General features: G+C 48.6%; 1 long non-coding RNA gene across 1 annotated transcript; it reads left to right on the top strand.

Annotated features, from left to right (window-relative positions):
- On the top strand, nucleotides 1–22,431 carry LOC117090008. Its single transcript, XR_004439852.1, has 3 exons — nucleotides 1–258; nucleotides 3,664–3,863; nucleotides 21,874–22,431. It is a non-coding gene; the product is annotated as an uncharacterized LOC117090008 (long non-coding RNA).
- The last annotated feature ends 762 nt before the right edge of the window (nucleotides 22,432–23,193 follow it).

Below are 23,193 nucleotides of genomic sequence, written 5' to 3'. Positions count from 1 at the left end.
ACCGCAGAGAAGACAGTGACGGGAGGGAGAAAAAAAAAAAAAAAAACACTATCGGAGAAGAAGGAGGAGGCGGCCGAGAGATCGAGGAAAGGAAGTCCCGGCGGCTCGGGGGAACTTGGAGATCTCTCCAAGGGGCTGAAAGCTGGAAGTTGTATGAAGGTGTTCCTTTCCCCCACCCCAGCTACTCCGCCCCAGTCGAAAAGGCTAATTCTAGACCTCTTATTAAAAAAAAAAAAGAAAGAAAGAAAGAAAGAAAAGGTAAAGAAAAAGAAAATCTAATTATGTGGAATGTTTCAGCCAGGTGTTCCTGGTTCCAATGACTCAGACCCTATTGAAGCCCCGAGGATCTGTATAATTGGGCCTGCATAGACAGAGATGAAGGATGCCAGTTCTAAAAGGAGGAAGGGGAGAGGAAAGTCCATCTCTTGGGGTCTTGTAGAAAATGCCAAAGACCAAACAAGCTAAATTATTGTGTCCGTGTAGATCTATTTGCCTATTTACATACAGCAGGCTGTGGGGGTTGGGGGTGAGGGGAGGCCGGGAATAAACGACCAGGATGGAGCGGGCTGGCAGGAGAGAAAATGAGCCCCCCGCCCTTTGCGGGAACAGCCAAGGGGCCTCCTCAGCTCGCAGCTCAGGCGGCCGCGCAGCGGGCCGGTCCGGGACCGGGGGCCGGGGCCGGGCTGGGGGAGGGGAAGCGGGGGCGGGAGGGGAGGCGGAGGCGGGCCCTCCCCGGGCGCTGTGAACTTTAGCTGGGCCGCCGCCTGTCAGCCCCAGAAAGCTTTAAAGGTGCAGCAGCCCGCGCCAGCCTCCGCAGCCGCCTTTGTACGCGTGATTTATGACTTCAATCTTGGTTCACCGAGAGTTCACACGGCTTTCGCTGCTGTTGAAGGTTAAAAGATGGTCTTCGCTTGACAAGTGGGACTATTGAAAATTCCTTCTTCTTCTTCTTCTTTTTTTTTTTAAGCGAAGAGCAGACACTCAGGACAGAAAAAAAATTGGGGGGGGCGGGGGACAGGGGTTGCAGGTGGGCCAAAATGGTAGGTCAGGAAGGTTTGTCTTCCTATATTTAGGATTTTTTGTTGCTAGGATTTGAGTGCGTGTTGGGGAGAGGGTAGAGACTAGGAGGGAGCTAGGGAAGAGATGTAAAGATCTCTCATATTTAGAGGCCAAAGGAGTGGGAAAAAAAACAAAACTCGTCCTTTCACAGTTAATTATCTGGGTAACTTGGGTCACACCCCCTAACTGATCCTCCTGTAGAGACCGGAAATGGGCCAGGTAAGGGAGAGAGTTTGGGTAAAGGGTGAGGTTTGTGTGCTTCTCACTGGGTATACTTGGTTGATCATCCACCTTACCTGGGTAACCACTTTTTTTTTTTTTTTTTTTTTGGAAATAGGGTCCAGTTCTGTTGCCCAGGCCGGAGTGTCGTGGCACTATCATAGTTCACTGAAGCCTCAAACTCCTGGGCTCAAGTAGTCCTCGCACCTTAACCTCCTAAGTATGTGAGACTGCAGGCATGTGCCACACCGCCAGGCTGGGTAACTGCTTTTCAATGTGCTCCTGCACCCACAGATTTGGATTAGGGTATTTTTAGGCCCCAGTCTTTCAACTCTCTTCATTCTGTAGGTTTAGCCTGCCATTTACATTTGATGCACATGAAGAGGCTAACGGGAAGGAAATCTGTAGAATTGGAAGTCCTTTCTAATCCCAAATCCCTTGGTCCAGGAGCCAGTCTCTCTTCTTTCTAGCATTTTGAAAAAGGTCATGCCACAGCAGACATGGTGGTCAAAGATCTCCTAAAGACCAGGATATAAGGCCCCTTTGTGGTCTAAGGCTCTGAATACTTGGAGAAACAAAACTCACTCCTTCTTTGGAGAGAGAGAGAGAGAGAGAGAGAGAGAGAGGAGATACCTTGAAGCTGAGGGTCTGCTTGGCTCTTTGAGTTTTTTTTTTTTTTAAGATACGTGTTTTAAACATTTTTGGAGTGGGAATTTGGGATTGTGTGCACTGGGAAGGGGAACAGCAGAGAGCTGGGTCTGGAGTTGGGTGTGCCTCCCTTGCCCTAAATAGGCCCCATATCCATTATCGATGCTAGGTAAATATTTTCCTAAGAGATAGAGCCAGCCCCTCAAATCCAGATCTGGGAACCAAAGGCATCCACGCTAGAAGGGGCACTCCGTGCTTCTCTTTCCACGTAGAGTTAGGGAGGTGTTTTCCCACAATGTGAGGACTTAGATAAGGGAGGGAGAAGAGCCAGAAAGATGTCCACATCTTGCCGGGACACCTAACACCAGGCCCTCCTACAGGGGACCTCGTATGTAAATAGCAGAATGGGGAGCAGGGAACAGAGAGACCCCAGAAATCCAGAGTCCAGGCTCTGAGGTCACTTTGGCAGGAATGGTCCTCTGGCCTTAGGAAGAACAGAGGAGCAATATGGCACAGTTTAGAAGCTCAGAGAGTGGTAACTGTTAGGAGGAATTAGCCAAGGAAGCTAATGAATCTCTTCCAGGTTCTGGTTGGGAAGCAGAGGAATGAACTTAACAGCCTCTGGAAGTAATGTCTGTACTGAAGTCACCTTCCCACCCTTTCTGTGTTCCTCCCTGGGAAATAATTCCAGTGAGCTTGTGCTTATCTACAAGTCTGGAGTAATTATGAATTATTAATTCATCATTAAGACTTGATTGTGACCGTTGCTTTCCAGTGGACCCATTTATCTACTTTGTAAGGCAGAGGGCAGCCTCTGTTAGCCCTTGGCTTCTGTAACAGGCAAACTGAGGCCAGCCCCTCTTGAAGGCAGTCCTTGAACTCTGCCCTATGAGGGATGGTTGCCTCATTACCAGTCAAGTCATGTTGCACCTCAGAGTATTTGTGCAATACAGCCACCTCCCACTAACTTCAGATTTCAAAGTGCTTTGTAGGCTCCTGGAGAGATAGAGTAGGGGATTAAGAGTGAGACTCCAGTAGGGGAAGAAACTTGGCCAAGCTGTGTGTGGAGATAGGAATTAAGGCCAGGTGGGAGGACTCCCAGGCACAGTAGCTAAGCAATCTGGGATCAGGAATGGGCATTTTACCTTTCTTACCCTAAGGAGATGCTAGCCTCCCTCAACTCTCTGGGGACCCTGGAACACTCATCTGGCCCCTTTTCCCGACCTCTCTTTCCCCCACCAGCCTCTCAATTGAGAGGCACAGGTTTCAAGACACATCATCCCCTCGGATGGTTAGGGGTGGGAAAGTGGGATCTGCCAGTTGTTTCACATCTGTGAGAGGCCTGGAGAGGGAGAAAATTGCTCCTTTCCCATGAGGTAATTCCCATCTAAATCCCTGCTATAAGCTCACCTCCCCCAGCACTGAAACAATTCTCTTCATCCTTTTTTCCCTCTTCTTCCCTCTGAAACTACAGGCAGGGAGATTGAGGACAGGAAAGGCAGCTCCCAACAGCTGTACCTAGAGAAAGAGACAGAAGTAGGAAATGAGGGGAGAGTGGCTTAAACCTGTTACTTCCCACAAGTTTTATCTCCATTCTTCAAACCCAGGTCAACACCTTGAAACCAGGGCCATGGGAAGCCCTCTCTCCTTGTTCCCCTAACTCTCTCTCACAGAAAAGGAGCCCTGAGGCCAGGGCTGTTTTAAAAACTGCTCTAAGAACACGACCACTTTCTACAGGCCACCTGAAGTCCCAACCCCCATGTATCTCTCAGTGCCTGTCTGGTCCAGAGGGAGCCAGTGACTCTGCCAGCACATCACCATTTTGTGCCCCACCAGGGGGTGGTCCATGGAGTCATCTCAGCTTTCAGCCCAGACCTCGCTCTCTCTTTCCCCAAGCCACGCCAACATTCCTTGGTCTCTCCCAAGCCAGGAGGCAGGTAAGAAGTCCATCCAGGGGGTTCCCTGGAACTGGCTAATATAGTTTACTCTACTGTTTGATGGTAAATAAAGAGAACTTGGGAAAAAAGGGAAGGAGCAACTGCGCCTGGTGTCCTCCTCAGCCACCCCTCCCCTGGACATTGGCTTTCTCCATGAAACAGTGCACTGTTGTTCTTGGACAACCATTCCCCACCATCTTCGTTGAAGGGTTTGAGTTTCACCCTCCGTTCACCCCCATTAATCACCCCAGCAGCTAAACATCACCCAGCCCCCTCTGGCCCTTTCTCTTCTTCTTGCTCTTAGTATTCATGTGGGAGCATTCCTCACTGCTGCACGCTCACAAAGACACCCTCCTCTGACACGAGGTCCCTCCCACTCCCCAACCACCCAGTCCATGATGGGTACTACTCACTGTTCTGGATGTTCCAACTGCTGGCACCCACTCCTGGACCCCGTTCCCCCACTCCCCAGCTGTCTCCATAGCCACTGCCCCCTTCCCATGCACGTGTCAGCTTACCACACCCTCTTTCAGGTAACTCCTTTTAGCCCCACAGACTCTCTTCAGTCTTTCCCAGCCACCATTCTGCCCTCCATGGCCTATGCATGTGTAATCCCTGCCTGCTTCCCTATACTTCTCCTCGCTTCTCTCTTCTTTCCCTCCCCAAGACATTCAGTAGGTATTTCAGATGGTGGACCTGAAGCCCTTCCCTTCTGGCCTTGAGAAACTGAGAGGTGGTGTACCACAGTGGTCAAAAGCATGGGCTTGTGATTCAAGTCCCTGATCTGACACTTGCTAGTTGTACAAACTTGGGCAAATTACTTAACCTCTCTGAGCCATCCATAAAATAGACATACCCACTGACCTTATAGAGTTGTTCTGTAGATCAGATTAAATTTTATTTGCATAGATCCGAGCATTCAGCAGGGGCTTGATAAATGGTAGTTATTGTGTTACAAGCTTCTTGTGAAGAAAGAAAGAGATGTTCTTCAGATTCCAATATAAGTGAAGGAATTGCCTCCTCCAGCACCGGAGAGGGAGGGATAAAAATTACACGGTCTTGCAGATAAGCAGGGCCCGTTTACCAGGCAGTGATACTCTTCTATTAGCTCTAGAGGGTACCAACTTTCACTGCACATTGGAACCCCCTGGCGAGTTTTTTTGATTGTTTGATTTTGTTTTTGAGATGGCATCTTGCTCTGTTGCCCAGGCTGGAGTACAGTGGCACATCTCGGCTCACTGCAACCTCTGCCTCCTGGGTTCAAGCAATTATCCCTGCCTCAGCCTCCCAAGTAGCTGGGATTACAGGTGCCTGCTGCCATGCCTGGCTCATTTTTGTATTTTAAATAGAGACAGGGTTTCACCATGTTGGCCAGGCTGGTTTCGAACTCCTGACCTCAGGTGATCCGCCCGCCTCGGCCTCCCAATGTGCTGGGATTACAGGTGTGAGCCACCATGCCCAGCCACAAGTTTGTTTTTTTTTTTTGAGACGGAGTCTCGCTCTGTCGCCCAGGCTGGAGTGCAGTGGCCGGATCTCAGCTCACTGCAAGCTCCGCCTCCCGGGTTTACGCCATTCTCTCGCCTCGACCTCCCGAGTAGCTGGGACTACAGGCGCCCGCCATCTCGCCCGGCTAATTTTTTGTATTTTTTTTTTTTAGTAGAGACGGGGTTTCACCGTGTTAGCCAGGATGGTCTTGATCTCCTGACCTCGTGATCCGCCCATCTCGGCCTCCCAAAGTGCTGGGATTACAGGCTTGAGCCACCGCGCCCGGCCACAAGTTTTTAAAAATACTGATGCCTGGGTCCCACCTCCAGAGATTCCAATTTGGTTGACCTGTAGTAGGGCCTGGGCATCTGGATTTTTTAAACTCCGCAGGTTGCTAATGTGTAGCCAGAGGTTGAGATGCAGACCCTAGGAAATGATACAAGAGATAAGGGGAGGGCTGACACTTCTGCCAGAGCAAGGGAGGGGAGGAATACTCAGCTGAGAGCTGCTTCTCAACCTGGGACATCCCCTCACCAGTGGCACTGCTTCAGTCAGGGAGGTTTTCACTTAGAATTAGCTTCTTTTGAGATCCCAGAATTTCAGAGACTCTCACTCTTTTCATTTCCTATAACTATTAGAATTAAGAAAGGGGTCACCCCAAGAAGAGACAGAGGAATCGACAAATTGACCTCTAAGAGGCTCATCTCTTATCAGAAAAGCATATGGTCCCCAGACCACCAGTGATAGAAGCAGAGGCAGATACCTCCAGTAGTGGGAAAATTTGTAGTTACATAGTAAATGGAGTTTCTACCTGGTTGCTACAATAATAGGCCAAGCAATTAGGATACAAGTTTCCAGGATCTTTTCCTATATTTCCAAAAAGATAAATCACCCCTAGGAACAGAATCTGCATATTGTAATTAACTGATAAATATTTCATGCCTGGTTCAAACTTTCTCCTCTTCTATTTAATGGCCACAAACTTGAGCACAGAGGAAACAGGAGTGAGGAGAGTGGGGGTGGCTGTGGGGGGGGGGGTGGTTCTACCTTGGCTTCAGGGAGGGAGAAACTGTCTTAGTTAATTATTTACTGTCTTCCTGTTCTTTTAAGAAAACATTGCTCACCTGGAGAAAATCAGGTCCCAGGTGGTAAAGGGTGTGACTTGGGCTTGTTGGCCTCAGCCCTGACCTCCCCAAGGAGAGGCCAGTTTTTGGTGACCCTGGGGGTGCTGGGAGCCACAGGCTTTGGAGTCAAGGGCCCAGTGTTTGAACACAAGCTCTGTTCTGTCACTTATTAACTGGATGGCTTTAGGTAATTTACCTAATTTATGTGAAACTCAGTTTCTTCATCTGTAAAACAGACATATTTTTTACCTTGTAGGGTGGCCTGTGCTCAGTTGGTTCTCAATGCATGATAACTATTACTATCAACAGTAACAATGAATAATTAATAGCCCATTGGATTGTACCCCTTCCCTTCCTCAACCCTGTCCCAGTGTGTAGGGCGCCTAAACTAGTGAATGCTTACTGTGAGTATGGTGAATGCTTTAGCTTAATTAATCAACATAATTCTTTGAAGGGAATATCTTATTATCCCTACTTATCTGTGCTTTGTAAATGAGGGAACAGGGTGTGTAGAAGTTAAATACCTTGCCAGGAGTTGCACAACTAAGTGGTTAAGGGCACAGGCTCTGCAGTCTGACTGTGTAGTTTCAAATTTGGGCTCTGCCACTTAATAATAGACTCTCCTTGACTTACGATGAGGCTGTGTCCCGATAAAGCTGTAGTAAGTTGAAAATATTGTAAGGTGGATATGCATTTCATACACCTAACCCACCAAATATCATAGCTCAGCCTTGCCTACCTTAAAGTGCTCAGAACACTTTCATCAGCCTACAGTTGGGCAAGATCATCTAGCACAAAGCCTATTTTATAATAAAGTGTTGAATATCTTATGTATTCAACATGAGATATTTATTCATCTCACGTATTCAACATGAGATTCAACATGTTATAATATACCGTACTGAAAGTGAAAAACAGAATGGTTGTATGAGTATTAGAAGTACAGTATCTGGCCGGGCGCGGTGGCTCAAGCCTGTAATCCCAGTACTTTGGGAGGCCGAGATGGGCGGATCACGGGGTCAGGAGATCGAGACCATCCTGGCTAACACGGTGAAACCCCGTCTCTACTAAAAATACAAAAACTAGCCGGGCGAGGTGGCGGGCGCCTGTAGTCCCAGCTACTCGGGAGGCTGAGGCAGGAGAATGGCGTAAACCCGGGAGGCGGAGCTTGCAGTGAGCTGAGATCCGGCCACTGCACTCCAGTCCGGGCGACAGAGCGAGACTCCGCCTCAAAAAAAAAAAAAAAAAAAAAAAGAAGTACAGTATCTAATGAATGCATATCACTTCGGCACCATCATAAAGCTGAGAAATTGTAAGTCAAACTGTCATAAGTCGAAGACTGTCTGTAATCACTGCAAGATGGAACATAAACGACTTAACCTCGCTAAGCCTCGGTTTCTTCATCTGTAAATTGGGGATATGAATGGTACCTACCGGAATGGTAGCTGTGAGAATTAAGTGAGAAATGCGTGCATAGCACCTGTCTTAGTCCTGGCATGTGGTAAGTGCCTAGTAAATGTGAGTTGTCAGTACCATCACCATACTCCCCAGCAACTCAGGGCCATGGCGTCTCCTGCCCTTTGGTGGTGTTTGGGAGGTGAGTGAGTGTGAGAGTTCTCCAAAGGTCACAGAGCTGCTCTTTTAACTCCCCCTGACAGACACACACACTTCAGTATCTAGGACTTGGGAAAAAGGACACTAAGCAGATTATGACTCCATTTCGGGAATTAAATCAAAACTCAAGACTAACTCAATTTGGCTTCTGACGAGAGGGAAAGGTTAGAAGGGAGTGAGGAGGCGGCTGGGTGTGCGTTCAGAATTGCAATTGGTTCTGGATCCCACCTCCCAGCCCCTCCACAGGTCCAGGCCCAAGGAGTATCCCGTGGGGGTGGAGAAGTGAAGGAGCCTTAGAACCCTGTGTTATCTGAATGTGGGTGAGGTGGGGAGAACATAGGCAAGGAGTTTGGAAATTATCCAGAAACATTTCCCAAAGGGAGGTCTTCCTGCATAGCACCTCAGCCTGGCCCTGGATTGCAGGGGAACCCCAGAACAGATGGGGTCTGGGGGCTTAGACAGGCAGGTGACCTCAGTAGAGGGGAGAAAAAGTCCTGCTGGAGACAGTCGCCTCCTTGGAGAAGTACCTGGGCTGGTGTTCTGTTTAAAGACGTCTAAGCAGTACTGGAATGCTAAAAACATTATGTATATGTGTATAAATATATATTCTGTGTGTGAGTAGCCACTCAGCTCTTACTCGGCTTCGCACATTTAGCCCAGATTATTCCAAGCATTGTAAACTAAAAGTGAAATTCGATTTCTACTTAAGAGAGAGCGTCATTTTCCTCAGTAGTATCTCCCATGCCCCCAACACTCCACCTGGCTTTAAAGCCCATTATACAGAAGGGAGAACTGAGCCTCCAGGAGATGGGTGGCTTGTTCAGAATCACAGAAGCAGCGTGGATCCAAGGAGGGTTCTGTTCCCAAACAGAAACCAGTGTCTTGGGAAAGAGAGAGCAGAGGAAGCCCCCACCTCTGCCCTAACCTGAGGCTTTGAGCCTCCCGCAAAGCCGAGTGAGTTGAGAGCGCCCAGCCGGGAAGGCAGATGCTGCGGAGGGAGGGACTCCCAGGCTCGCCAAACAGCGGGGCCTCAGGCGAGAGCGTCGCCAGCGCGTCCTCATTCTGCGATTACTGTCAGGGGACCATCCATCAGTGCCGCCCGGGACGCTGGGCCAGACTGCCCGCCGCCCGCCCGGGTCTCTCCAGATCGCATTAGCGTGGGGCGAGGGCGCAGTGCGGCACCGGCTGCTGAGGGAGAGGCGTGGCGGGGAGGGGGCAGCGGTGGGGACGAGGACATCGCGGTGGGGCCACTCTAGGGGCAGGGGAGAGACTGCTTTAGGACCGTCCTCCTTTTCTTCCAATCTCCCGCATCTGGGATCTAAGGTGGATGAAAGGGGCACTAGAATGGGCGGCTTTTGGGGGCCAGGGAGTGCAGAACACAGAAGGCATCAGGGAAGGGTAGTGATGTGGGGAGTTACCAGAAGCAGAGGAAGAAATACCTGTAAAAGGGAAAGCCAGAGAAATTGGGGAGGGGAGAGACTGAAAACAGGGGTGCAGAGATTGGGGGTTAGTGGAAGAAAAGGACTTAAAGGGAAAGGAAAAGAGAAGCTGTAAAGGGAAAGAGAATTGGAAAGGAATTGATGAGAGAGCAGGGAAATAGGAAACCGCAGATCGTCGGGGCCGACAAAACCTTAGAGACAATCTACTGCAGCCCCTCATTCTACAAATGAAGAAATGGAGGCCCAGAGAGGGGAATCCCTTATCCAAAGACCCACTCCAGCTGCTGACTGGGCGGGCTCTTGATGCCAGGCTCATTCATTCAACCCATGTGTTTTGAGCATCTACTGTGTTCTGGGCACTGGGCTGCCCAGATGACTCAGGATCAGTTCCTGCCCTCCAGAAGCTAATCTTTCCTCAGGGGGGTTGGAGGGGCTGAGCCTCCAGGAAGCTCCCTCACCCCCAGCCAGAAGGAACTCCCTGAGCCCCACCTCTCCTGGCCACTGAACCCTCCTTGCCCTCTGCTGTTCCGCTTATCTCCTCATGCAGGGTGGCAGTTCCCTGGAAGATCGTCCCTCTCCACTTTCCAGGGGACTCCCCAGGCGTGGAGACAGGTACTTGACAGTTTGGCCAACTTATGCTATCTCCCACAGCCAACAGGGTAGGCCTAGAAGCAAAGCCCATATTCCTTGCTGGGTTTCTCCTCTGGGCATGGACAAATCCCACAGGTTGCACTGAGATCCAGTTGAGCTGTGGTAAGTAGGACTGAGGTTGGACATGAAGAAGTACTTCCAGGTCCCACAGTCTGGGACCATTTTCTTGCTGGGGCTTTAAAGTAACTGTCCTTCTGGGAGCACAGTGTTGGCACCATCTTCCAGGGAAGGACTTGTCCTTCTCGGTCTCCAGTTGGCCTTGTGGGAGGCATTGTGCTGGGAATGTTCGGGTTCCAGATACCTGGTCTCTGTCCATGGGGTTTCTGCTCTAGACATGGGTGAACTGATATCTCCCTGGCGTCCTCCCAGTCATTGCCAGCTCTGCAACATCATGGAATCCCTGAGTCCTTCACAACTCCCAGATCATCTCATCCTTCCTCCCTGCTCTGGGAAGACCATGTCTGAGTAGTTCCAACTAACCTCTCACCTTAAACCCAGTCCCTGACAACCAGAAGTACCTCCTTAGTCTAGACTTGACCTTCCTTGCTGCCATGCTCCATCAGCAATGACCAGGGCTGAAGCAGCACATTTTTTCTACAAACACCCTTCTCTCCCAGTGATGCTCACCCAATCCTCAGTGGTCAGGCAGGGAGTGGGGACAGCCTCCTGCCAAGAGCTCTGGAAGGCAGCTCTGCCTCCTCTGTCTGAAGTAAGCTCCTGTATACTCTGAGATGGTGGTGTTCATTTTAAAGAAGGGACCATCTTTCCTACACAACCCAGCTTACATTTGGAGGGAAACAAATGTGAGTTTCCAATCCCAGAATCTTAGCCACTGTACCAATCTCCATGGATGCATGGGATTCAGGAAAGGAGAGAAATGAGCAGAATGAGGACATGAATAGATTCCATTTCCTACCCCTTGTTCCAGCCCAATTCCCAGGAAAAGGCCCACAGAGGGCAAGAGAGGTGGACACTCCTAAAATTCCAGACTAAAGACCAACAGACAGATTTCAGCATTATTCCTTCTTGTAGGCAAAGTGGTGCCTAAGGATCTAACCAAATGAAAAAGCCTGGGAAATAGGCTATTTCTGCACCCCCTGACCCTTCATGCAGAGCAAGATATCGGCTTCAGCCCAGGAGCAATGCTAGAAGTTGAGAGGTTTGGAGTAGACTGTGAAGCAGTTCCTCCAAGGGCATGCCAGATAAGGGGGTTGGAGCACCCAGCCCAGAACAGCATCCAAGGAAGGAGGCCTTGGCAGTAACTCTCTGTGTCTCTGTATTAACTTCACATGCATTGTCTCGTGTGATCCTCAGTGCCAAGTTCAGCACCAGGCACAGAATACATGCTTGCTGTACAAATGGATAAGTGAAGAGCCATGGGAGGAAGGTCAGGATCCTCAATTATAGATGAAGAAACAGACTCACAGGAAGGTTAAATGACTTGCTCAAGGTCACATATCTCATCAGAGACAGGGCCAAGTTTCAGTGGAGAGCCACTTTAGTGGTAGAGGGTGGTAGGGAGGAGGGAGGCAGGAAGGAAGGGAATGAACCATCAGACACCATACCAGTGGGAGAGGAGAGCTGTCATCTCTTTCCCTTTAAGAAAAGAGATTACTTCCCAGGAAAGATGGCATTTAAGACCATATGGTTTTAAAAATAACCCATTGGAGGTTGATTTGTAGCATATGCGCAGTTCTGCCAAAAACACGGAGAGGTCAATGAGTACATGGGGCCATTGAGGATCAGAAAAGAAAGACAACACTGAGAGTCTGGACACCTAAGCCCCAGAATTTTGCTAGTCTTAGATGCTGGGTGACATCTAAGACACAGCCACACCCCTCTCTGAGCCTCCAGAGAATGGAGATGCCAGATGAGGAGGAGGGTACACATGGGCAAGAAGAGGCAGGTCATTGCCTCCAGGGTAGCAATTGGAGGCATCAAGTTCCCGCTTCCCTAGACCTATTCTCTGTTGTTGTTATTATTGTTGTTGCTTTCATCTGATTTTAATTGTTTTATGTTTTTTAAATAGGAAATACATGTACATGGTTCAAAACTCAAAAGGCACCAAAAGTTATACAGTGACAAGTAAGTCTCCCTGGAACCTCAGAACTCCCAGTACACCCATGTTCTCACTCAACTGCAGTAACCCCTGAATTGTATAACCTCCAAAGGTATTTTCTGCTTCTCCTGGCTTGTACCCTGAGGCCACCACAAAACCGAGTTGAGCACTAATATTCTGAGGAGAGGTGGTACACATGTTTTGGCCCCTGCCCCTGTACTGGTGGAGCCTTGGAATACTAAGTACTCTCAGTTTCCACTCTGAGCAGATGCAGAAACTCGAGGTCAGGAAAGGGGACATATCTGCATGCTTACAAGCTCAGAAGCCTTGCAGGTGAGAGGATGGAGTTGGGAGCCAGGCAGAGGCAGGAACCCTCTCCGGGACTCTGGTACCACACTCCCACCCCGGAGCCTCACAGTGCCCTCTGGGTTAGCCTGGCTCAGGTGTGCACCCAGTTAGGTCCTGCTCAAGTTTTCCAGAGAACAAGGCCTGGTGCCTCCCCTCCACCACCTGTCACATCGTTGAGAGGCCTTTCTTGATGTCTCACGCTAGTTCCTTCGACTTTAGGTGCAGCCCATGGCTTTTGATTCTGCCCTCAGTGGAGATGGAACCTGCTCTTGGAGATGATAGCTTCTGGTGACCCAGGCTCTTCCTCCTACTTGCACACATAATTGTCCTTCAGGCCCTCTAATTCCACATCGATCTTTTTTTCCAGACTTAGAAGACACATGCCTGTTCTTTCAGCTACCCTCCTCCACCTGAATTCCCAGCCTGCCTCCAGTCCCAACCACCTCATTCTTGCCCTGCACATCCCTTTGGTATTATTATCCCCAAGTATACTTTGGTCGTGAAGATGGTACGATCCCAACCTAAAGCCAAGTCATCCACCATATTCTGGAGGTAAATCCAGCCTAGTCTCTTTGTTAACTGAATCTCTCCATTTTGGGTGATGCCCTAGCCTGACTCTTGAACTTGTGCCCAACTCTCTGACTCTCAGATCCTCACACATGGCCTGCTGTGAGATAAGGCACAAGTTCACCCCAAGCCTGGGATGGCCTCCCCTCTGTTCTCTTCTCCAAACCCTCCCCTGGTGAACCTCATCCTTTGCATTTACTCACTAAGCAATTATTATTGAGCACTATTCCAAGTTCTTAGAATACATTGGTGATCAAAACAGAAAAAGCCCCCCACCTGTGTGGAGTTTACATTCTAGGAGAGAGAGACAGATAATGAACAATATTCTTACTAAATGAGTAAATTATATCATATATTAGAAAGTGATAATTGTTACAGAAAAGGAATAGATCAAGTACAGAGGGATTAGCATGGAGGGGAAGTCTGAGGTTTTCAATATGGTAGTCAAGGAGATCTCACTGAGAATATGGTATTTGAACAAAGACTTAGAGGTGAGAGAGGAAGTAAGCCCCATAGACATCTTGGCAAGAGTATCCCAAGTAGAGGGAATGGCTGGTGCTAAGGCCCTGAGGCAGGAACATGCCTGGCAAGTCTGTGGGAGTGAGCAAGAGAGGGAGGAGATGGCATAAGAGAGGTAAGGAGGGAACATACAATGTTCGGCCTCATAAGTCAATTAAGGACTTTGCTTTTTACTCTGAGTGAAGTAGAGAGGAAAGATATGATTGGACTTCAGGGTTTTTGTTTTGTTTTGTTTTGAGACAGAGTCTCACTCTGTCACCCAGGCTGGAATGCAGTGGCACAATTTCAACTCACTGCAACTTCTGTCACCCAGGTTCAAGTGATTCTTCTGCCTCAGCCTCCCAAGTAGCTGAGATCACGGGCACCTGCCACCATGCCCAGCTAATTTTTGTAGTTTTAGTAGAGAGGTGGGGTTTTACCATCTTGGCCAGGCTGGTCTTGAACTCCTGACCTCGTGATTCACCCACTTTGGCCTCCCAAATTGCTGGGATTAGTCGTGAGCCACCACACCCGGCCTGGACTTCAGTTTTTAAATAGTCCTTCTGTTTTTTATTTTGAGAATAGATTACAGGGGGCCAAGGGAAGATGCAGGGAGACTTGTTGAAAGGTCATTGCACTAATCCAAGTGAGAAATGAGTGGCTTGGACCAGGATGGCAGCAGTGCATGTGGTGAGAAAGGCCCAAATTCTGGATTTGGTGACAGTTTTCCCTTCCTTGGCTCCATCCTTTTGCTCTCATTACTTCCTCTCTTCTTTTCTAGGTTGTATGTTTTCTCTTTTCTTTTTTTTTTTTTTTTGAGACGGAGTCTTGCTCTGCCGCCCAGGCTGGAGTGCAGTGGCCGGCTCTCAGCTCACTGCAAGCTCCGCCTCCCGGTTCCCGCCATTCTCCCGCCTCAGCCTCCGAGTAGCTGGGACTACAGGCGCCCGCCTCGTCGCCCGGCTAGTTTTTTGTATTTTTAGTAGAGACGGGGTTTCACCATATTAGCCAGGATGGTCTCGATCTCCTGACCTCGTGATCCGCCCGTCTCAGCCTCCCAAAGTGCTGGGATTACAGGCTTGAGCCACCGCGCCTGGCTTTTTTTTTTTTTTGAGACGGAGTCTCGCTGTGTTGCCCAGGCTGGAGTGCAGTGGCGCGATCTCGGCTCACTGCAAGCTCCGCCTCCCGGGTTCCCGCCATTCTCCCGCCTCAGCCTCCGAGTAGCTGGGACTACAGGCGCCCGCCACCGCGCCCGGCTAGTTTTTTGTATTTTTAGTAGAGACGGGGTTTCACCGTGTTAGCCAGGAGGGTCTCGATCTCCTGACCTCGTGATCCGCCCGCCTCGGCCTCCCAAAGTGCTGGGATTACAGGCTTGAGCCACCGCGCCCGGCCTTCTCTTTTCTTGAAGGCTGAGAGCTCTCCGAAGGTGGGGCTCAATCTCTGTTCTTGGGATCGGAGGCAGGACCCCAGGCAAAGGGCAGGGCAGACAGGCCCCGTGCTGCCTGGGAACAGGCTGACAAGCCACGCAGCTTCACAGCCCTCCCCAGTTACAGGGTCCCTGAGCCAAGGGGAAGAGGCTGCTATTTCTAAAGAGGATGTGATGGACAGTTATTGAAGGAGCTCAGCTGGGGGCTGCACTCTAGTCTTCATCTGAGTCGCCCTCAAGGAAATCATAACCAGCTCTTAAAAACATGTTAAGACCAAAGCGGGTGTGTGTGTTTGAGTGGAGCTTCAGACAGCTACTTAACACTGGGGGCCTCTGGGCTTTTGATTCCTCCACTCCTAGCCTGCCGTCTCCCCGCAGCTGGCTGGTGCTCATCGGCCAAGACGTTTAAATCACACGCATTTCCTATAAATATTTCACTTGAAATGCCATCCTCTGCTCCAGAAATTCATCTATCACCAGCCTAGAGGTGTAGTTGAGGAGCCTTAGGGTGATCGCTCCCCATCTCTACCCCTGTCCCCAGTCACTCCTCCTCCCATGACCCTTCCTCAGGTTTCAGGCTGTAAGAACTACTTCCCCTCAGTGTAACAGGGCACTTAGTGCCAGAATTATTTATAACATTGAGATGGCAACGGGGCAATGGGGAGCAGCCCAGCCCATGAACACTTTCTCTTTGAAAGCTCGATCAATGGACCTAGATCACTGTTTACTACTTGGTGTCTCGGCCTCTGCCGTGTTTCCTGCTGACTTTGGGGGATGGGGGAACAGGGATCTGGACCAGGTCAAGGCTGTCCTCAGAGTTTAAGATGCTTATAAACCAGGCCCCCAATAAAGTTATGCCTTCACTGTACCTCTATTCCTTGGCCAGGCACTTCCCTGCCTCGGGTGAGCTCTCTTCTTGGAAATGAACCATTCTTGGGGATTTTCTCAAACAGGAGCCCTCTGCCTCCCCCAGGAAACCTGGCATTATGCCTCTACCACAGTGGCAGAGCTAGGACTTGAGCTGAGGAAGTCATCTGATATGGATCAGAATGGGGATGTGGAATATTCTGGGAGTTCTTCCGAGGAAGGGCTCGAATTGGCCCCACCCAGTCTGGAATGGAGGTAGAGGGATGGATGAATTTACTTCCTAAGGACCGAAAACCTTTTTACCATCCTCTTCCTCCCCAGCCACAGCCAGTTACTCGTTGTCCTAATTTGAAGGCTCTGTTGTCCGCACTGGAGGATTTTTACCCATTTTCCAGCCCCTCTCCCGGTCTCATTTATTTGGGCGGTGTCACATTAAAGGCATTGCCAGACTTCCTAGTCCTTCCCAAAGGCCTGACCCAACTCCTTCCCAGATGATGAAGCACCTCTGCCTCCTTCCCTCTACACCTGTGGGCCCACCACACTGGGGAACTCCTAAGTGAGTTCCAGAGAAAGCCCAGGTGAGAGACTATGAGCCAGTCAGAAGGGATCAGTGTAGAACCCAAGTTGGGGCAGGCAGGGGAGGCAGCCCCAGTCTTTAGGGGGGTCAAGTAATTCCCCTTTACAAGCCAAATGAAGAAAAAAAGTTCTAAGGGGAGCATATGACTCCATAAAATAAAGGGACATAATTGGGAGTGATATCTAATTTATCTATTGAATGCCTCCTACGTACTCTTTTATCACTTAGATGGACAGAATATAATTGGTGTGCTGAACGCCATCAATCTCAGGGCCTGGGCTTCCTGTGCTGGCTACACCTATTACTGTCAGATTATGACACTGTAATACCAAGATCAATGACATTTTAAATGTGCTCCAGTTATGGGCAATTGCTGACAATAAAAACAGTGACAAATTGATGAAACTTGGGCAGCGATGATCTGGTGTCAAAAATAAACCATAAATAATCTGATTTCCAAACTGAGAGAGGTGCCTGGCACACCAGCTGAGAGGGGAAAGGCCCAGTGAGAAGAGAACCTATCCTGCCCACATGATCTTGGCCACTCAGGAAGCCACCTGCTCTGGAAAACTCCCTCTAGGCTGACCTGCAAGTCCTCAGCAGGAAGATGGAGAGGCGGTCTTTGGTTAAGGCTTGGGTTCCCATTAGAGAGAATCATCATCACTGAGACTCTGGGAAGTGCCTGTGTGTGGCAGCCAAGGTGGGGGCCACATAAGTTCACTGAGATCCTGGTGGGTGGTCTTTCATGTCCTGCCCACACCGAGGAATTAGAACAGACTGGTTGAGTCATAGAATCACACTTAGCCAATGTTAAAGCTAAAAGAGACCTTGAGAGTCTCTCTTCGTGGAGGGTCAGGCTCTGTCCTTCAAATTGGCTCAGCAGAGGGACCTGCATCTTCCCAAACTCTGCTTCAACTTGCCCCAGGCATTACTTCCCCAGGCTAATCCCCTTCCCCACTCATTGCAGGGAACTCCAGGCCTTCAACCAGCAGAACTATTTTGGTGTACATTAAGGTGGGCCGTCTCCAGCTCCTTTTATTTTTTAAGACTGAGTCTTGTCTATTGCCCAGGCTGTAGTGCAGTGACACAATCTTGGCTCACTGCAAGCTCTGCCTCCCAGGTTCGCGCCATTCTCTTGCCTCAGCCTCCCGAGTAGCTGGGACTACAGGCTCCTGCCACCACACCCAGCTAATTTTTTGTGTTTTTAGTAGAGATGGGGTTTCTCCATGTTGGTCAGGCTGGTCTCGAACTCCTGACCTCAGGTGATCCACCCACCTTAGCCTCCCAAAGTGCTGGGATTGCAGGCGTAGGCCACCGCACCCAGCCTCTAGCTCCTTATTTTTAAGGGATTACCTTCATTTGTAGTATTTTTTTCATACATTTCTCTCACTTTAATAATCACAATTTTAAAATATGAATACTTCAGTAGCATTGCTAATACTACTTTATATAATAATACTTTAGTATTGCTAATACTGCTGTTACAAGGATAACTACTATGGGAAGCATTTATTGAGCAACTACTACATGTAAACTCTGTTCCAGGTGTTTCATGTGTATTATTCTTCATCCACGGTAGCCCTGTGAGGTGGGTATTGTTCTTCACATTTTAGAAGTGAGGAAACAGACTTAGAATTGTAGTGATGTGCCTAAGATGACACAGGTGATAAGCAGTGGAGCAAGAAAGGAGCCTGGGATGTGGCTCAACATTCATCCTTTTTCCATTGTCCCCTTCACAGACCTTTTTAGTCCCATTTATAGATGGGGCTGAGGGCCTCCCTAAAGAACCTATAGCTAGTCAAAGGCAGAGCTAGACCTAAGCCTAGGTTTTCTGACATTTCTCATATTAGACCTGCACTGTATGTATTTTTTTTTTAAGACTAGTCAAGTGCAGTAGTGAGAAGGGGGAAAGAGCAAAACAAGGAGTCTGATCTGTAACTGACTGTGAACTATCAATTGAGATAAGGCACTACCTTCAGACCGCCCCCCCACGCTCTTTCCAGATGCACCACAGCAGTCCTTTCCCCAGGTCCTACCACTCACTCAGCCAGGGGCTTCAGCCTTGGCCTCTAAGAGTCAGCAGGGGGCCACAGTTGGCTTTGGAACCAAGCAGACAGGTGTTTCAATCCTCACTCTGCCACCTTACAACTGTGTGGCCTTAGGCAGGTGGTTGTGAGAATGTAAATGGCATATGCATATAAAAGCATTTGGCATAGAGTCTGGTACATAGTAGTACTCAGTAAATGGTAGTCATTAAAGATATAACCTGGGACAGTGGCAGCTAGTTTAACAAACCAGCACACTCTGTAGCACCTCTCACCTGGGTGCAAGTACCCCCGGCCACGCTGCAGTCACTGCACGCTGATGATGTCCCAGGATGTATAAAAAGCCTCTCCAAGGGTCACAGAGGTTTTTGATGGCAAATGATTTAAAACATCATTTTTATATTAAGATGTATAAAATATACTATATTATAAAATGCACTTTGCATCATTTTAGAGCTGAAACTTAAGGCCACAAAAGAATCGGCTTTTATTTTCTTATTAATAAAAAAATCCTATATTTATATAATGCAAATAATGAATATGAAGTAACCTATTATTTAATTTAAAATGTCTTTTTTTAAAAAAAGAAATAATTGCCCTTCAGGGCAAGCCCCCAGACTGCTGGGGTTCAAGTTTACCCTCCTGCCTCTAATATCAAAGGGACTTTGGCAGAAAAGTTTGAGAAACCCTGTCAGGGACAGGGTTACACAAGGACCAGGAAGTCTGACTTCTTCATTCTTTAAAAGAACAAAACAAATAGCAACACTGTTTTTTCTTCCTTCCTACTGTTTTACCTTCAAGGTTAGCATTAAGAACATGAAATATTTTGTTTAAATTTATGATTCTTATTTCTGATTCCTTTCTGTTTAATAATTACTACCTGAATCATTAATCATCAACCAAGTGAATGATCAGACTTTATAGAAGGCTACGAGGCGGAACATCAGATTAGTTGGATTCTTAAGAAAGAACCTAAAGGCTGCTTGTGACTTAGATGCTCTTAAGTTTTATGACTGTGGTGGGAATTTGAGCATCCAGGCCTTGCTTCTGATGGTCCTCTCATTCCAGTGCCCCAGTTCTAATCCTCTGTGGGTGCCCTCGGTAGGCACAGCCTTGAGGCTGCCCAGGGCTCAAGGCGTCCATGTTTTAAAAGTGACCACCAATGGCCTTTGATTCATCAGAGACTCCACAGGACACACACCTAACTGGGGCTCTGATACCTAATTCAGCAGCACCCACCACCAAGTCTTTCTAAGTTTTATTTTATTTTTATTTTTATTTATTTATTTATTTATTTTTGAGATGGAGTCTTGCTCTGTTGCCCAGGCTGGAGTGCAGTGGCCGGATCTCAGCTCACTGCAAGCTCTGCCTCCTGGGTTTACGCCATTCTCCTGCCCCAGCCTCCGGAGTAGCTGGGACTACAGGCGCCCGCCACCTCGCCCGGCTAGTTTTTTTTGTATTTTTAGTAGAGACGGGGTTTCACCGTGTTAGCCAGGATGGTCTCAATCTCCTGACCTCGTGATCCGCCCGTCTCGGCCTCCCAAAGTGCTGGGATTACAGGCTTGAGCCACCGCGCCCGGTCTATATATTAATTATAAATAAATGGAATAGTTCAGGTAGGTGAAAAGGAGAAGGAAAAAAGGCCCCAGTAGTTCCCCACTAAGGAAGAATGCTGGTTAGCTGGGCAAGTCATGTGACTTTGGGAATGGTGTTGAATCTACAGTCATTTAAGGTGGAAGTCTATACAGCCCGATTCTTTGATGGTTTAGAGCTCTGCTCAGTGCAGAGTTCAGGGAGGTGGCAACTAAAGGGTGTATTGCCCTGATAAAAATTAGCAGCCTGCCAAAGTTCGAGGTTATGAGGGGACTGATCACAGATTGGTTTGAGAATCATTATGTTGGCCCTTTGGTGACTCTAGGGATTGGATCAAGAGGACAAGGGGCCCACACTTCCAAGGGATCCCACCACACCTTCAAATAGCAGGTTTATGGAAAAGGGATTCCAAGATTCTCCCCCTCCCGCTACGGCATTGCTTTACAATATTTAAAATTCCTTGACTAAAGAGCAAGTCTGAATTGCAAGTACTCCTAGGACAGGGACTGGCTTAGATCCATGACAGCTCCCTCTCTGAGAGAAGGGCATGCCTTACTCCACCAGATCAAACAAAACTAAAGTGACCTCTCTGCTCCCCCCAGAGATGGGCACTGGGGATGGTAAAAGTGTTTCTGCCCCTGAACCGGGGGATGAAGTAGAGAAATGCCACTTAACCATAGCCAGGACCCAAAGAATTGTGAGACCAAGCTACCAAAGACTCAGGTGAGGGGCTGGAAAGAGTGACAAAGAGAAGGACAACTGTGAGCCACCAGACACCTTCATTTAGGAAGTCAGTGCTAGGGTGACAGGAAGGATCAGGTGGGTTTTCAAGGAAGTGGAACGTGTTAGAGAAAGAACAAAACTGAGTGGAGACGCAAGGCAGGAGACTGTTTATAGGTGAATTAGCAGCAGAGGGTGGCTGGTGGCTGTGCCTGGGGCAGGGGTGGTGGGGTGAGGAGTTGGGGGTGGCAGTGCCTTTGAGGGAGCTCTTGCAGAGGGCAGCCTTTTGAGGTGAGGAGTCAGAGCACTGGGTCTTAAGGGTTGGAAAGCAGTTTATATTTCACATCTTTCCCTGAATAGAGAAATTGAATTTGGTCAAGAATAAGTCCTAAGAAGCAATTGTGAGCACTCCACCTGTCCATCCTGTTGATGAATATGGAGTGGGAACAAAATTGAGTGTGGGCATCTGACAAGGTCTTTATGATCCTAGATGCACTTACTACGCCCTTTTCCTACTTCTCTGCCATGGCTAATGGGCTGTGGGTACCCACCGCACAGAGGGCTACAAGACACTCATTGTGGCTGATGCAGAAGCTGAGCCCTGCCCTCCTGGCCTTCCAAGGAAAGTGATTACTGTTTTTGGCTTGTTTTTCACCTATGCCTTTGCCCGCAGCAGGACTGAACCTTTCCCCTCTCACCATCTCTGGGTCCCTTTCAGATCTTTTATAGCCTTCAACACCTACCTGCAACAAGATTTTTTTCTGTCCTAAGAGTGGAAGTCCGGTCTGCTTCCTAACATCTATCCCTTCCACACGGCACAGCTTCGTTTCCTCTAGATCGGAGAGATGGCTTCTGAATTCATCTTTCCCTGCAATCCAACTTCTCCTCCTGGGGCCCTCATACTAGAGACTGGGACCATCATCCAGGCTGTTGCACTGGGCCAGGAATTTGGGAGCCATCCTGGATCTCTCTGCCCCTGTCAACCTTTCTCTGTTGACAGATATTTATTGGGCATCTTCAACAACCAGGCTCTGTTCATGGTGCTGAAGAACAGTATGTATAAACAACCCTGCCCTCACATGGCAGCCACCGGTGACCTGTGGTGTGGATTCTCCTGTTACCTCTGTCTCCTCCTTCCTGCTGTCATCATCCTTGGTCCTCCTCTGTCACCTGGAATCCTCCACTTGGTAACCAGCAGGATCTTATAACCCTAGTTCTACCCTTGTCAGCACTTTGCCAAAAACCTCAAATAAAGACTTTTTTTAAAATGTGGGATGGAAAATTAAAGTTATAAATGATATCATAACCATTGGACCTCTTTTTAAAGTGCACTGAAGCCTTATGTTATTCATGAATATATATCTATGGTAAAAATAGAAAAAATAAATGATGGTGGTGCCTCTGAAAGGGAGGGGAATGGTACTGGGGAAGGGACAAAGGGAACTTCAACTTTATCTGTAATGACCTGTTTATTTTGAAAACCCAAGAGCAAAATTGACAAAATTTTAACAGTAACTTAACAAAACCTCAAGTCTGGATAGTGAGTTCAAGAGTGTTACATTATACGGACAGGCAGTGACTCATGCCTACAATCCCAGCACTTTGAGAAACCAAGGCAGGAGGATCTCTTGAGCCCAGCCATCCTCCTGCCTTGGTCTCTTGAAGTTTGAGACTAACTTGGGCAACATAGTGAGACCTTGTCTCTACAAAACAGAAAAAAAATTAACAGCAACTCAGGAGGCTGAGGCAGGAGGATCACTTGAGTTCGGGAGGTCAAGGCTGCAGTGAGCTATGATTGAGCCACTTCACTCCAACCTGGATGATAAAGTGAGACTCTGTCTCAAAAAAGAAAAAAAATTTTTTTTTTAAAAAGTGTCGCCTGTAATCCCAGCACTTTGGGAGGCTAAGGCAGGTGGATCACTTGAGCTCAGGAGTTCGAGACCAGCCTGGCCAATATGGCGAAACTCTGTCTCTATCAAAAATACAAAAAGTTAGCGAGGTGTGGTGGGATCAGTCTGTAGTCCCAGCTACTTGGGAGGCTGAGGCAGGAGAATCGCTTGAACCCAGGAAGCGCAGGTTGCAGTGAGCCCAGATCTTTTTTTTTTTTTTTTTGAGGCGGAGTCTCGCTCTGTCGCCCGGACTGGAGTGCAGTGGCCGGATCTCAGCTCACTGCAAGCTCTGCCTCCTGGGTTTACGCCATTCTCCTGCCTCAGCCTCCCGAGTAGCTGGGACTACAAGCGCCCGCCACCTCGCCCGGCTAGTTTTTTTGTATTTTTAGTAGAGACGGGGTTTCACCGTGTTAGCCAGGATGGTCTCGATC

Source organism: Trachypithecus francoisi, unplaced genomic scaffold (assembly GCF_009764315.1).
Source record: "Trachypithecus francoisi isolate TF-2019V2 unplaced genomic scaffold, Tfra_2.0 Lachesis_group11, whole genome shotgun sequence".
Taxonomy (NCBI): domain Eukaryota; kingdom Metazoa; phylum Chordata; class Mammalia; order Primates; family Cercopithecidae; genus Trachypithecus; species Trachypithecus francoisi.
The sequence above is the reverse complement of the archived record's forward strand: the minus strand, read 5'-3'. Positions and strand labels throughout refer to the sequence as shown.